The sequence below is a fragment of the Hemitrygon akajei genome, unplaced genomic scaffold (genome assembly GCF_048418815.1).
Source record: "Hemitrygon akajei unplaced genomic scaffold, sHemAka1.3 Scf000105, whole genome shotgun sequence".
Taxonomy (NCBI): domain Eukaryota; kingdom Metazoa; phylum Chordata; class Chondrichthyes; order Myliobatiformes; family Dasyatidae; genus Hemitrygon; species Hemitrygon akajei.
The window spans coordinates 1,228,870-1,244,787 of NW_027331991.1; the positions used below are offsets into that span (position 1 = coordinate 1,228,870).

The 15,918-nt window shown below is 40.8% G+C and overlaps 1 protein-coding gene across 17 annotated transcripts in view; it reads left to right on the forward strand.

Annotated features, from left to right (window-relative positions):
• The window catches only part of LOC140723243 (uncharacterized), a 61,510-nt gene that overhangs the window by 7,274 nt on the left and 38,318 nt on the right, over positions 1–15,918 (forward strand). For 13 of the 17 annotated variants that reach the window (XR_012097840.1, XR_012097841.1, XR_012097839.1 and 10 more), the window contains one exon: positions 8,265–8,560. The gene's annotated coding sequence lies outside the window, so the exon portion shown is untranslated. Of the gene's footprint in view, positions 1–8,241; positions 8,571–13,720; positions 14,102–15,918 lie in introns of those variants that run through there. The other 4 variants (XM_073037846.1, XM_073037850.1, XR_012097843.1 and 1 more) reach the window with 3 other exon arrangements.

Genomic DNA, 15,918 nt, shown 5'->3' on the forward strand with positions numbered 1-15,918 from the left:
GTCAGGGCCCCTGCAGTATTGTGGCCAGCTCCTCAAGTGCTGTATCCAAATTGATCATCTCTCATGAATTCCCGGCTACTCCATAGGAGAGAAAAGTAATCATACAAAATCAATCAGTCTCAGTTGTTCCTCTCGGCTGCTGGGCACCTGCAAGTATGGCCAGGATGCATGTTTCCCAGGACAGGAAGTTCCGTTTGGTGGGGGCCTGAGACACCTTTCCTCAAAACACTGACAGCCACAGTCATCTATGACTGGACCACAGGTCCTCATCTCACTTCCCCGGATGTTATTTGAGAAAGCCCAGGCTGAGAGTTCCTCACTCTGGTTGAGCGGGATTACTGAATTGGAACCATAGTTTTACCATGCTGTGGAATTTCAGCAGAAACCCAGCAGGCCCCTAGTTCTACCTGTTTGGCATAGGTATGACAGAAAGACAGAAATGTGTTAACATGGGGGCCCCCGGATGCTGGGGTGAGCCCTCTCAAAGACATAAACATGAACACCACTAACAACCAATACATTCCCATTAGTCCGAGAGAGACCTTCTACACAGTTCCTTCAGTAAGATGTTTGGCACCTAATTGATGTATCCACCGAGATTGCCCCTTCAATTTCACACCCATGTGAGTGGTCGGCACACCTAATATGGTCCTCTCCACCGAGGTCCAAGATTCCCTCAATCCCAGTTGTTTGTCAGGAAAAACATATCCCAGGTTCCATGGTGGGATAGTCACCCCTCTCTGCAGAGTAGTTCTCTTCCTTGTAAGCCTGTCGTACCTGTGAATGTATGCTTGGAAAATTTTGGTTAGTTGGTATATATATGTCCCCATGTCTTCCCCTCGGGTATGAATATCCAATTTTGCTGGTAGACTTTCTGGGAGCAATGTTACACAAGGTCTTAGTCCCCAGGGTGTTTTCATGGGCCATCCATAAATGATTTCAGCTGGTGACAACCCTGTTTTCCCCTGTGGGGTAACCCTCATATGGAACTGGGTGACGGTAGGACCTTCAACCGAGTCCAGTCTCCACTGTTAGTTTGGCCAATTTACTCTTCAGAGTGCCATTGGCTCTCTCCACTGTGCCAGCGGCCCGTGGGTGGTGTACACAGTGGAATTGTTGCTTGATAGCTAGTTCATTACGTATGCCTTTGTTTACTTTCATCACGAAGTGTGGGTCATTGTCAGAGCTCAGCATCTCTGCCAGGCTGTACCTGGGAATTATTTCCCGTAATAATACCTTCACAACAGTCATAACAGTATTATTGGTAGTTGGAACAGCTTCAACCCATCTACTAAACACATCTATAATATCTAAGCGGTATCTATAGCAATGTACTCTAGGCAATTCAATAAAATCAACTTGTAGACACAAAAAGGTCCACCTGGCAAGGGAGTCATACCCGATGTGCAGGGTACAGGTTACCAACCATTCGCTCCTTTCCCAGGTGTGTACAATTATGTATATAATCAACCAATATTGGTAAAAACTGTGTAGGAACACAAACCTGTCCCGCTGGGGTGATCCAAAAACCCAGGTCGGGGTCTTTCTGGCATCCCATCTGGGACCACAGTTTGTGCTCCTCCTCAGAGGCGTCCCCCTGAGAAGAACAAAACTCGAGGTAGCTGTAGAGCGGTGAGTAAGTTGTTTACAAAGGTGGCATTACTAATGGGGTGGCCAGAGGAAGTCAGGAATCCCCATGTTCCCAGAGAGCCCCGTAGTCATGTACAATTCCAAATGCATAACGGGAGTCTGTGTAAACGTTCCCACTTTAGTCTGTTGCTGGGATACAGGCACGAGTCAGAGCAAACAGCTCAGCCTTCTGGGCAGAGACAGCTGCTTCAAAAGAGGCTTGCTCAATTACTTCACTGTCCATCACTATCGCATAGCCAGGATATCGTTTTCCTGTTGGATCCACAAAGGAGCTTCCTTCCTCATAAAACGTTGCCTCGGGATTGAGGGGATATTGCTAAATGGATGGGAGAGTCTGTCCTTCTTCTGTGGTGATCCAGACAGGGGGACAGTTGGTGCGACAGATTTCTTGGCCTGAAATTACACAGAGATGGGATACAGCATCTTGGGATTGGACACTATTAAAAGGTTGTCTTACCAGATATCCCGTCTTCACCTCAGACTCCTTCCCGTATTAGACTAGACCCGCGGCCAAGTCTTGCCAGTCTCCCTCGGTGCTGGAGGCTTGTTTCGTTAGGGTGTAGGCCAGGAACCCTGGGCTCTTTGGCTTGAACCCAGGGCAAACACTAACAGTGGTATGGGGAACCACCAGTTCTGTCTGTCGCCAAAGGAAATCCGGAAATTCGGCCAGTAATGCAATACCGTCTCTTCCTTTAACCTGTCTAATCACCGTGACTGGGAAATTCTGTCCATCGAGGGGTGCATAATATTGGCTTTCCTCAGTGGCGCACCCCGTAGGGTCAAAGCACAGAGTCACATGAGGGTCGGCTGCTGGCAGAAGGAGTGGAGTCTAAATTAAGTGCCCTCCACTTGGGGTCGGAAACTGGGGAAGCTGTCAGTTGTTCACCTGTCAAGGGTGACAGCATTGTCTGTGCAAAGAATCTCGACTTCCAACAGACAGAGCAAGTCTCTCCCTGCTAGATTACACACCCCCCCCCCCCCCCCCCCATCTGGTGGTGACTGTAAATGAAACCTCACACTGGCACCCCTGGAATTCCACCTGCAGTGGCTGGGTACGTGAATACGTACGTTCCGTGCCTTCGAACCCTGACAGAGTGATTATAATGTCTGATAGCTGGAATCCCTTTTCCAATACTAGTTCCTGATCGAGAGTGGTTGTGGTTGCCTCATATCAATCATAAACGGAACTGGATTTCCAGCAACTTGCAATATTACATTGGGCTCTTCCTGAGGGTTGGCACTCATGGTTGGAAGCATCTTCTTGTCAGTTTCCAAACGGGTTGTTGTCCCTACCTGTCCTGTGCTAGGTTTTTTCTCCCATTTCTGTTCCTCAGATATAGCCCGCTCGCGTCCTTCTTCCCGCTGAGCATATTCAGCTTTAATATTAGTTCCCTTCGGGGTTGATCGAGATTCGAAAGTTGGGTCCTAATGATATGTCAAAGCTCGTCACATTTGATTTCGGTCATTGTCAGTCCAATCCATATTATTTGTTTTAATCATGTTGGCTAACTTAGTTGCTAAGCATTGGAGCAGTAGGGCATTGAACTGGGGGGACAGATTCCCATCATTAAAGTCTTGGTCTCCTGCGAAGGTGCCGTAGCAGGCCACAAATCGCTCTCAATAGTCTGGTCCTGATTTCCCAGCCTTATGTTTGCATTCAGGTACTTTAGTGATGTTTACAGGTTGCTGGAGAGCCCTTTCCAAAGCTTGAATGATTTGGTCCATCTGTTCATTCTCATTATGTTTTTCCACCTGTGACTGCTGATAGGTTTGGTATCTCAATTCTGCCTTCCATTTCCACCCCTCATCAGCTGAGAGAATCATGCAGCAGAGACCAAATAAATCTTGCGGAGTCACATTAAACTTTTGTGTAGTACTGTGGACACACTGAGCAAACTGTGCTGGTTTTTCTTTTCTATCTGGGGCCTGATTCATGATCATTATCATTTCTTGAGGCTTCCAGGGTGCATACACAGGAATCACTGAGGGCTGTCCCTCCTCCTAATCCTAGGGGGAGCGTTTGCTACTGTTGTTCAGGAGGATTGAAACTAATGTGGCAGGGGGATAGGAACGAGTGCAGAGAGACAGAGGGGTGTAAAATGAGAGTAGAAGCAAAAAGTTGTAAGGTGAAAAGTAAAAGTGGCAGGCAGTCAAATCCAGGGCAAAAATTCAAAAGGGCCACTTTTCAACATAATTGTATAAGGGCTAAGAGTGTTGTAAAAACAAGCCAGAAGGCTTTGTGAGTCAATGCAAGGAACATTCGTAATAAGGTGGATGAATTGAATGTGCAGATAGTTATTAATGAACATGATATAGTTGGAATCACAGAGACATGGCTCCAGAATGACCAAGGATGGGAGCTCAACATCCAGGGATATACAATATTCAGGCGGGAAAGACAGGAAAGAAAAGGAGGTGGGATAGCGTTGCTGGTTAGAGAAGAGATTAACGCAATAGAAAGGAAGGACATTAGCCTGGAGGATGTGGAATCGATATGGGTAAAGCTGCGTAACACTAAGGGGCATAAAACGCTGGTGGGATTTGTGTACAGGCCACCTAACAGTAGTAGTGAAGTTGGGGATGGCATTAAACAGGAAATTAGAAATGCGTGCAAAAAAGAAGAGCAGTTGTAATGTGTGACTTCAATCTACATATAGATTGGGTGAACCAAATTGGTAAGGGTGCAGAGGAAGAGGATTTCTTAGAATGTGTGCGGGATGGTTTTCTGAACCAACATGTCGAGGAACCAACTAGAGAACAGGCCATTCTAGACTGGGTATTGAGCAATGAGGAAGGGTTAATTAGCAATCTTGTCATGTGAGGCCCCTTGTGTAAGAGAGACCATAATATGGTGGAATACTTCATTAAGATGGAGAGTGACATAGTTAATTCAGAACCAAATGTTCTGAACTTAAAGAAGGGCAACTTTGAAGATATGAGATGTGAATTAGCTAAGACAGACTGGCAAATGATATTTAAAGGGTTGACAGTGGATAGAAACATAGAAAATAGGTGCAGGAGTAGGCCATTCGGCCCTTCGAGCCTGCACCGCCATTTAGTATGATCATGGCTGATCATCCAACTCAGAACCCTGTACCTGCTTTCTCTCCATACCCCCAATCCCTTTAGCCACAAGGGCCATATCCAAATATAGCCAATGAACTGGCCTCAACTGTTTCCTGTAGCAGAGAATTCCAGAGATTCTCCACTCTCTGTGTGAAGAAGTTTTTCCTCATCTCGGTCCGAAAAGTCTTCCCCTTTAACCTTAAACTGTGACCCCTCGTTCTGGACTTCTCCAACATCGGAAACAATCTTCCTGCATCTAGTCTGTCCAATCCCTTTAGAGTTGTAATCGTTTCAATAAGATCCCCCATCAATCTTCAAAATTCCAGTGAGTATAAGCCTAGTCGATCCAGTCTTTCTTCATATGAAAGTCCTGTCATCCCAGGAATCAATCTGGTGAACCTTCTTTGTACTCCCTCTCTGGCAAGAATGACTTTCCTCAGATTAGGGGACCAAAACTGCACATAATACTCTAGGTGAAGTCTCACCAAGGCCTTGTACAACTGCAGTAGAAACTCCCTGCTCCTGTACTCAAATCCTTTTGCTATGAATGCCAGCATACCTTTCACCTTTTTCACCGCCTGCTGTACCTGCATGCCTCCCTTCAATGACTGGTGTACAATGACACCCAGGTCTCGTTGCACCTCCCCTTTTCCTAATCGGCCACCGTTCAGATAATAATCTGTTTTCCTGTTCTTGCAACCAAAATGGATAACCTCATATTTATCCACATTAAATTGCATCTGCCATGAATTTGCCCACTCACCTAACCTATCCAAGTCACCCTGCATCCTCTTAGCATCCTCCTCATAGCTAACACCGTCGCCCAGCTTCGTGTTATCCGCAAACTTGGAGATGCTGCATTTAATTCCCTTGTCTAAATCATTTTTTTATATAACAAATAAAGCATTTATTAAACACTGAAAAACAAACTCCCAAAAGTAGACAAACCGCTAACGTAACCGGAAATCAGCTGCTGCGCGGCAGCATAAACAGTTCTTAAAGCAATAAAGCTTAAACAGTTCTTAAAACGATGTTGCAAAAACAGTTCTTCAAAGTAGTACTGCAAAAGTTCAAAATGCTTACAGTCCATTAAAGGAGAGACTTTTTAGACAATTTAAATTCTCTTTCACGTCGTGTTGTTGTGGTACCCAGTCGAACTATACTTTTCCCGGAGAATTTACGAAGATGAAAATGAAACGGCTTAAAGGCACTGACCTTTTCTTTACAAAACTGTGCCCAATCCTCTCTGCTATATTTCGCAGGGATTAACATGGGGACAGCCAACGAATTCTTTCTGAATGAGGATCAAACAAGGTCGAACCTGTTTCACCGTCGAAGTCGACTTTTCTTGATCTTTTAGCTCCCGAACTCCGATCTTCACTCTCCACTGATTTTTAAATGGCAGTATTATAAAGAAACTGCTGTCGATGACCTTTTAAACTTTAGGCATTAATTAAAACTCCACCTTTCAACCAAACTTTCAACCAAAAAACGAGATAACAATTCCTTCTCTATTGTCAAATAGTTTCTTTGATGCTTATTAAATTTCTTAGAAAAGTAAGCTACTGGATGATCAACCTCATCACCCTCATTACTTTGCATTAATACTGCTCCTGCAGCCTCATCACTAGCATCTACAGCTAATGAAAAAGGTTTTTCAAAGTCAGGTGCCTTAAGCACAGGTTGTTGACATATCATAGTTTTCAATTTTTCAAATGCTTCTTTTTAAAAAATATTTATTTATTTATTAAATTTTAGGAAATTACAAAGAATAAATGTGATGATAAATAGTGAGAAAAATAATATTAACCCTCCCCCCTCCCCCCTTAAACCTTATCTAAAGAGAGAAAAAAAAGAGAAAGTTTGCCTGGATATCGGAGGATCCCCACATGCTCCATGGAGTTCAAAATAATTTTAATATTTATTTTTACTTTCCCCAATTACTTTATAATTTTATCTTCAAAGGACCTATGTATTTAATCCTATATTTTGTAGGTATGGGAGCCAAATTTTTAAAAAATATATTATCATATTCATTTCTTAGATTGTATGTAATTTTTTCAAGTGGAATACAACTATGTATTTCATTAATTCAACAATCCATAGTTAAATATAAATCAGATTTCCTAGTAACTGTGATAACTTTTTTGGCTACTGCCAATGCAATTTTTATAAATTTTTTCTGATACTTATTCAATTTAAGTTTTGGTATTGTCCCTTCAATGTCTCCTAATAAAAATAATACTGGACTATGTGGGAGTTGTACTCCAGTAATTTGTTCCAATAAAAGTCTTAGATTTATCCAAAATGGTTGAATTTTAAAACAAGACCAAGTAGAATGTAAAAAAATACCAATTTCTTGATTACATCGAAAACATTGGTCAGACATATTTGAATTTAACCTATTTATTTTCTGTGGTGTTATATATAATTGATGTAAAAAATTATATTGTATTAATCTAAGTCGAACATTTATTGTATTTATCATACTATCAGAACATAATCTTGACCAGTTTTTTCCATCAATTTTAACATTCAAATCAAATTCCCATTTTGTCTTGATTTATGAATTCCTGATTTAATTGTCTGTTTTTGAATCAAATTATACATGCAAGATGTAAATTTTTTAATTTTACCTTTTCGAATTAATATTTCTATTTCACTAGATTTTGGCATCAACGTTGTTTGACCCAGCTTTTCTCGTAAATAAGCCTTTAATTGAAAATAACAGAACAGAGTGTTATTTGATATTTTATATCTATTTTTTAATTGATCAAACAACATCAATATACCTCCTTCAAAACAATCACCTATATATTTAATCCCCTTTTGGAACCAATTATGTAAAAGTTTATTATCTATTCTAAAAGGAATAAGCCTATTTTGAATTAAAGTTCTTTTTGCTAATAAAGATTTCTTTATCTCATCGTCCATAGTTACCTTATTCCATAAATCAATCAAGTGTCTTAATATAGGAGATTCTTTTTTTCCCGTATCCATTTAGATTCCCATTTACATATATAATCTTCTGGTATATTTTCTCCTATCTTATCTAATTCTATTCTAATCCATGCCGGTTTTTCTTCATCAAAAAAAGACGCAATAAATCTAAGTTGATTTGCTTTATAATAATTCTTAAAATTTGGAAGTTGTAACCCTCCTAAATCAAATTTACATGTCAATTTTTCCAATGATATTCTTGACATCTTTCCTTTCCAAAGAAATTTCCTTACATATTTATTCAGTTCTTGAAAAAACTTCTGAGGTAATTGTATTGGTAAAGTTTGAAATAAATATTGCAATCTAGGAAATATATTCATTTTTACAGCATTAACTGTACCTATTAATGTTATTGGTAACATCATCCATTTATCAAGATCCTCTTTTTTTTAATAATGGCAAATAATTTTGTTTATATAAATTTTTTACATCATTATCAACTCTAATACCTAAATATTTTATCCCGTTTATTGACCATCGAAATTGAGTTACTAATCAACATTGATTATAATTTCCTTTGGTAAGGGGTAAAATTTCACTCCTTTCAGATTTTCGGAGAAGGACTTCTGAGAATCGGAGCAAGAGTGAGGCGGAAGCCATTTTGAATTTTACCGGTTTTCATCTGAGTTGAGAGAGGCGGGACTGTGCAGGCGTGTGACGTCGGGCAGTGAAGTGCGGGAGATTTAAAAGGAACACAGCCAGATACAGTGGGCAGCGTCATTGCGGGCAGTGGAGTGAGCCGGGAGTAGAGTGGAGGCCTAAGGGCTTTGGCTCAACGGGCTTCGGCGGAACCGGGCGAGGCGAGGAAGACCGGAGCTGCAGAGCTCTCACAGCTAGTTGCTTGGTAAGTATTGGTAAGTAGTCCTGCTTCCTTTTACACTTATGACTTTAAAAGTATTGTTAAATAGTGTGATAGTTAGCTGTATTGGGGCAAAGGGTTCTTGCATAACTAATACTAGTACATTAAATTAACTATATAGCATGGAGCAGGTGATGTGTTACTGCTGCGAGATGTGGGAACCGGTGGACACCATTGAGGGACACGGCGACTACATTTGCAGCAAGTGTTTGTTGCTCGAGGAAATCCAGCTTCATATTGATGAGCTGAAGTCCGAGCTTCAGACACTGCGACACATCAGGGAGGGGGAGAGTTACCTGGACTCTGTGTACCAGGAGATAGCCACACCTAATAGATTAACTAATGTAGATTGCAGTCAAGCACAGGATGGTGTGGCTATGAGTGAGGCAAGTAGGGGAATCCAGGAGGTAGGGCTGGAAGAGATGCAGGCCTTGCTCTTGTCCAACAGATTCGAGGCTTTAACTCCCTGTGAGGGCAGGAGCGGGGACTGTGGGGAGGATGAGCAACCTGCCCATAGCACCATGGAGTGGGGGGCCATTCCAGAGGGGGGAGTCAATAGAAATGTTGTAGTAATAGGGGACAGTATCGTCAGGGGGATAGATAGGGTTCTCTGCAACCGAGAGCGAGAGTCCCGAAGGCTATGTTGCCTGCCTGGTGCCAGGGTTAAGGACATCTCTTCTGGGCTGGAGAGAAACTTGCAGTGGGAGGGGGAGGATCCAGTTGTCTTAATACATGTCGGTACCAATGACATAGATAGGAGAAGGAAGAAGGTTCTGTTACAGGAATATGAGCAGCTAGGGGTCAAATTAAAAAACAGAACCTCAGGGGTAATAATCTCTGGATTATTACCTGAGCCACGAGCAAATTTGGCTAGGTTAAATAAAATTAGGGAGTTAAATGCGTGGCTCAAAGACTGGTGTGGGAGAAGTGGGGTTTGCTTCTTGAGACACTGGCACCAGTACTGGGACAGGAGAGAACTGTTCCGGAGGGACGGGCTTCACCTGAACCGGGCTGGGATTAGTGTCCTGGTGAATCATATAACTAGGGCTGCAGAGAGGTCTTTAAACTAACTAGTGGGGGGGGGGGGGGGAGGATTCTAGAGAGCAAATAATTAAAAAGACAATGGAGAAGGTAATGGATGTAGGTAAAAGTGGAGGAATAAAAAGACAGAGTGTGTCAGGAGGGGAAAGAATGTACGGAGATAAGCGTAAAGTTGTACAAAAGGAAAAGGTAGGAAATAAGTGTCAAACATATTTGAAAGTCCTTTATTTGAATGCACGTAGTATTAGGAATAAAATTGATGAGTTGACGGTACAAATAATTACGTATGGTTATGATATTGTGGCAATTACGGAAACATGGCTGCAGGGTGACCAGGACTGGGAATTAAACATACAAGGGTATTTGACAATTAGGAGAGACAGGCAAGAAGGAAAAGGAGGTGGGGTGGCTATGTTAATAAAGCAAGAAATCACTGCAATAAAACGAAATGATATTGGCTCAAAGGATCAGGATAACGAAACAATTTGGGTAGAAATAAGAAATAGTAAAGGGAAAAGAGCAGTGGTGGGAGTAGTCTATAGGCCTCCAAACAGCTGTAACTCAGTTGGTCGGAGCATAAATCAGGAAATAGTTGGGGCTTGTAATAAGGGAACAGCTATAATTATGGGGGATTTTATCTTTCATATTGACTGGACTAATCAAGTCGGACACGTCAGCTTTAAAGAAGAGTTTATTGAGTGTATTCGGGATGGGTTCCTTGAACAATACATTACTGAGCCGACAAGGGGGCAAGCAGTCTTAGATCTGGTCCTGTGTAATGAGACAGGACTAATAAAAAAACGTCCTAGTAAAGGATCCTCTTGGAATGAGTGACCATAGCATGGTCGAATTCCATATTCAATTAGAGGATGAGAGGGTTGGATCTCAAACAAGCGTACTGAGCTTAAATAAAGGAGACAATGATGGTATGAGAGCGGAATTGCTTAAGATGGATTGGGAAAATAGATTAAAGGGTAGATCGGTACTTGATCAGTGGTGTATATTTAAGGAGTTATTTTACAACTATCAAGAAAAATATATTCCACTGAAGAAAAAAGTGTGTAAAAGAAAAAATAGTTATCCATGGCTAAGTAAAGAAATAAAGCAAAGTATACGACTAAAAAGAAAGTTATATAAGGTAGCTAAATCTAGTGGGAAGATTGAAGATCGAGAAGCTTTTAAAGATCAGCAGCAAATAACAAAAAGATTGATTAAGAAGGGGAAGATAGATTATGAAAGTAAATTGGCGATAAACATAAAAGCAGATAGTAAGAGTTTTTATAGTTACATAAAAAGAAAAATGCTGGCTAAAGTAAATGTTGGTCCCCTAGAAGATGAGACCAGGAAATTAATGGTAGGGGACATGGAGATGGCGGAAACGCTGAACAAATATTTTGTATCAGTTTTTACAGTAGAGGACACTCAAATTATCCCAACACTCGATAAACAGGGGGCTCGAGGGGGAGAGAAGCTAACTACGATTCAAATCACCAAGGAAATGGTACTTGATAAATTAATGGGACTGAAGGTGGATAAATCCCCTGGACCAGATGGCTTGCATCCTAGGGTCTTAAGGGAAGTGGCGGTCGGGATTGTGGATGCATTAGTGATAATTTTTCAAAACTCGCTGGACTCGGCAGTGGCCCGGCAGATTGGAAAAATGCTAATGTAACTCCTTTATTTAAAAAGGGCAATAGTCAGAAGGCGGGGAATTATAGGCCAGTTAGCCTAACATCTGTGGTTGGCAAAATGTTGGAATCAATAATTAAGGAAACCAGTAACAAGGCATTTGGATAAACATAGCTTAATAGGACAAAGTCAGCATGGCTTTACAAAAGAGAAGTCATGTTTGACAAATTTGTTGGAGTTCTTTGACAACATAACATATAGGGTAGATAAAGGGGAACCAGTGGATGTGGTGTATTTGGACTTCCAAAAGGCATTTGACAAGGTGCCACACCAAAGATTATTACTTAAAGTAAAAAATCATGGGATTGGGGATAATACTCTGGCATGGGTGGAGGATTGACTTTCTAACAGAAAACAGAGAGTTGGGATAAATGGTTTATTCTCAGACTGGCAGTTGGTGACTAGTGGTGTTCCGCAGGGGTCGGTGTTGGGACCCCAACTCTTTACAATCTATATTAATGATTTGGAGAAAGGGACTAAGTGCAACGTATCGAAGTTTGCTGATGACACAAAGATGGGAGGGAGTGTAATGAGTGCAGAGGACATTGAAACCCTGCAGGGGGACATAGATAGGCTGAGTGATTGGGCAGACATTTGGCAGATGAAATATAATACTGACAAGTGTGAGGTCTTGCACTTTGGCAGGAAAAATAATAGAGCAAGTTATTATCTAAATGGAGAGAAACTGGAAAGTGCTTCTGTGCAAAGGGATCTGGGGGTCCTGGTGCAGGAAACACAAAAAGTTAGTATGCAAGTGCAGCAGGTGGTCAAGAAGGCCAATGGAATGCTGGCTTTTATTGCTAGGGGGATGGAGTATAAGAACAGGGAGGTCTTACTGCAGTTGTACCGGGTATTGGTGAGACGACACCTGGAGTACTGCGTGCAGTTCTGGTGTCCATATTTAAGAAAGGACATACTGGCTCTCGAGGCAGTGCAGAGAAGGTTCACTAGGTTAATTCCGGGGATGGGTGGGTTGATGTATGATGAGAGGTTAAGTAGATTGGGTCTCTACTCATTGGAGTTCCGAAGAATGAGAGGCGATCTTATTGAAACATATAAGATTGTGAAGGGGCTTGATCGGTGGATGCGGGGAGAATGTTCCCAATGATGGGTGAAACTAGGACTAGGGGGCATAATCTTAAAATAAGGGGATGCCGTTCCAGGACTGAGATGCGGAGAAATTTCTTCACTCAGAGGGTAGTGGGGCTGTGGAATTTACTGCCCCAGAGAGCTGTGGAAGCTACTACACTCAATAAATTCAAAACGGAGATAGACATTTTCCTGGATAAAAATGGCATTAGGGGATATGGTGAGCGAGCAGGTAAGTGGACATGAGGCTAGGTTTAGATCAGCCATGTGATCTCTTGGACCAGTTTTCGATAGCCTGGATGGGTCGGAGAGGAATTTTCCAGATTTTTTCTCCTCAATTGGCAACTTGTTTTTTTTTTCCCCGGGTGATCACATGGGTTTGGGCGGGATGAATAATAAAATAAAATGGGCGGCATGGTGCCCTGTTGATTGGCACTGTTGCCTTGTGGAATTCGGTGAAAACTAGAGTTAAGATTGGATCAGCCATGATCTTGTTGAATGGCGGAGCAGGCTTGAGGGGCCGATTGGCCTACTCCTGCTCCTATCTCTTATGTTCTTATGTACTTTATACCCTGATACTTTCCCATATTCTTCCAATTTAAAAGATAATCTTTGCAAAGATTGCAATGGGTTTGTTAAATAAATCAAAACATTATCAGCAAATAAATTAATCTTATATTCTTCTTGATTAACTCTAAAGCCCCCAATGTCTGAATCTGTTCTAATTCATTCAGCTAATGGTTCTGTTGCCAATACAAATAAAGCAGGTGATAATGGGCAGCCTCGTCTAGTTGACCTCGTTAAGCAAAATGGTGTTGAAATCTGACCATTTGTAGCTACTTTAGCTTGAGGATTAGTATTTAAGGTTTTAATCCATTGTATAAAAGATTTTTCTAACTCATATTTTTCCAATACCTTAAATAAAAAATCCCATTCCAATCTATCAAATGCTTTTTCTGCACCCAAAGCAACTGCCACACTCATTTCCTCTCTTTTTTGTGCCAAATGAATTATACTAAGTAACCAGGTTATATTATCCATTGATTGTCTGTTTTTTAATAAAACCTGTTTGATCCATATGTATTAATTTTGGTAAATATTTAGATATTCTATTAGATAAAATTTTTGCGATTATTTTATAATCTGTATTCAACAAAGAAATAGGCCTATATAATGTTGGTTTTAAAGGATCCCTATCTTTTTTTGGCAATACAGTTATGATCACTGTTAAAAAAGATTGTGGGAGTTTATGCATTCTTTCCACTTGGTATATTAATTCCATAAAAGGAGGAATTAATAAATCTTTAAATTTTTTATAAAATTCAGGAGGAAAACCATCTTCTCCTGGAGATTTATTACTCTGAAGTGATCCTAAAGCTTCTTCAACCTCTTTTAATATAAAGGGCCTATCTAATCATTTCTGTTCTTCCAAATTTAATTTTGGAAGGGTTATTTGTGATAAAAATTTATCTATCTCAGCAATCTTATTTTGTGATTCTGATTGATACAGTTCAGTATAAATTTTTTTAAAGTTTCATTAATTTCTAAAGGTTTATAAGTAATCTTATTTACACTTGTTCTAATTGCATTTATTGTTTTAGAAGCCTGTTCTGTTTTCAACTGCCAAGCAAGAATTTTATGTGATCTTTCACCTAATTTGTAATATTTCTGTTTAGTTCTCATAATTACTTTTTCTGTACTATATGTCTGGAGTGTATTATATTGTAGTTTTTTATTAACAAGTTGTCTTCGTTTCTCTTCTGTCATATATCTCCTCATCTAATCATTAATATATATTGTAAACAACTGATGTGCCAGCACTGAGCCTTGCGGTACCCTACTAGTCACTGCCTGCCATTCAGAAAAGGTCCCTTTTACTCCCACTCTTTGCTTCCTGTCTGCCAACCAATTCTCTATCCACATCAATACCATACCCCCAATACCATGTGCTTTAAGTTTACACACTAATCTCCTGTGTGGGACCTTGTCAATAGCCTTTTGAAAATCTAAATATACCACATCTACTGGCTCTCCCCTATCCACTCTACTAGTTACATCTTCAAAAAATTCTATAAGATTTGTTACGTATTCAGGCAACAATAAATATATATGAGTTAGGCAAGGGTTTTTATAACAAATAACACGTTTATTAAACACTGAAAACAAACCCCCCAAAAGTAAACAAACATTAGCTTAACCGGAATTCAGCTGCTGTGCGGCAGATTCACAGTTCTTAATAGCATTGCAGTTCAAACAGTTCTTAAAGCGGTATTGAAAAAAAACAGTTCTTTAAAGCGGTATGCCGAAAGTTCAAAAGCTCACAGTCCATTTAAAAGGAGAGACTTTTTAAGGCGATTTAAATTCTCTTCCACGTCGTTGTCCTTCTATCCCCAGCATCGAACTTTCCCACGAAGAATTTTATGAAATATAACGGCTTAAAGGCACTGACCTTCCTTCCACACTATTCTCAATCTCCCGCTATCCCAGCGGAGATTAACACGAGAACAGTCAACGAAATCCTTCCGAATGAGGATCACACAAGGTCGAACTTTCCACCGTCGAAAATCGATTCTCCTCGATCTTTATCTTCCAGATTCTTATCTTCACTCTCCACCAGCAAAGAAACCGCTGGCAATGACCTTTTAAACTTTAGGCATTAGATAAAACTTCATTTTTCAACTAAACTGCGTCATCATATTAAATCACGCAGTGACATGAAGTCATCTTGGCAAATCTAGCCACGAACTGCCCCACCTGACAGGGTGGGTCTTCCTTTTATACCCTGTAAAAAAAAAACCTGTCACATGACCTCTACTGGCGGGAAAATGACATCACTCCACCATCACAAGACCATTACCTCAAGTCCAGTATAACTTCAACACCAGTCACATGACAAGGGTACCACTGTCATGTGTCACGGGTACGTAACAGATTTGTCAGACAAGACTTTCCTTTCACAAATCCATGCTGACTTTGTCCGATGATTTCACCTCTTTCCAAATGTGCTGTTATCACATCTTTGATAACCGACTCCAGCATTTTCCCCACCACTGACATCAGACTAACCGGACTATAATTCCCCAGTTTCTCTCTCCCTCCTTTTTTAAAAAGTGGGGTTACATTAGCCACCCTCCAATCCTCAGGAACCAATTCAGAATCTAAGGAGTTTTGAAAAAATATCACTAATGCATCCACTATTTCTTGGGCTACTCTGGGATGCAGACTATCTGGCCCTGTGGATTTATCTGCCTTTAATCCCTTCAATTTACCTATACCTCAGTTCCTCCATCTCACGAGACCCTCGGTCCCTTACTATTTCCGGAGGATTATTTATGTCCTCCTTAGTGAAGACAGAACCAAAGCAGTTATTCAATTGGTCTGCCATGTCTTTGTTCCCTATGATCAATTCACCTGTTTCTGACTGTAAAGGTCCTTACATTTGTCTTGACAAATCTTTTTCTATTCACATATCTGTAAAAGCTTTTACAGTCAGTTTTTAATGTTCCCTGCCAGCTTTCTCTCAT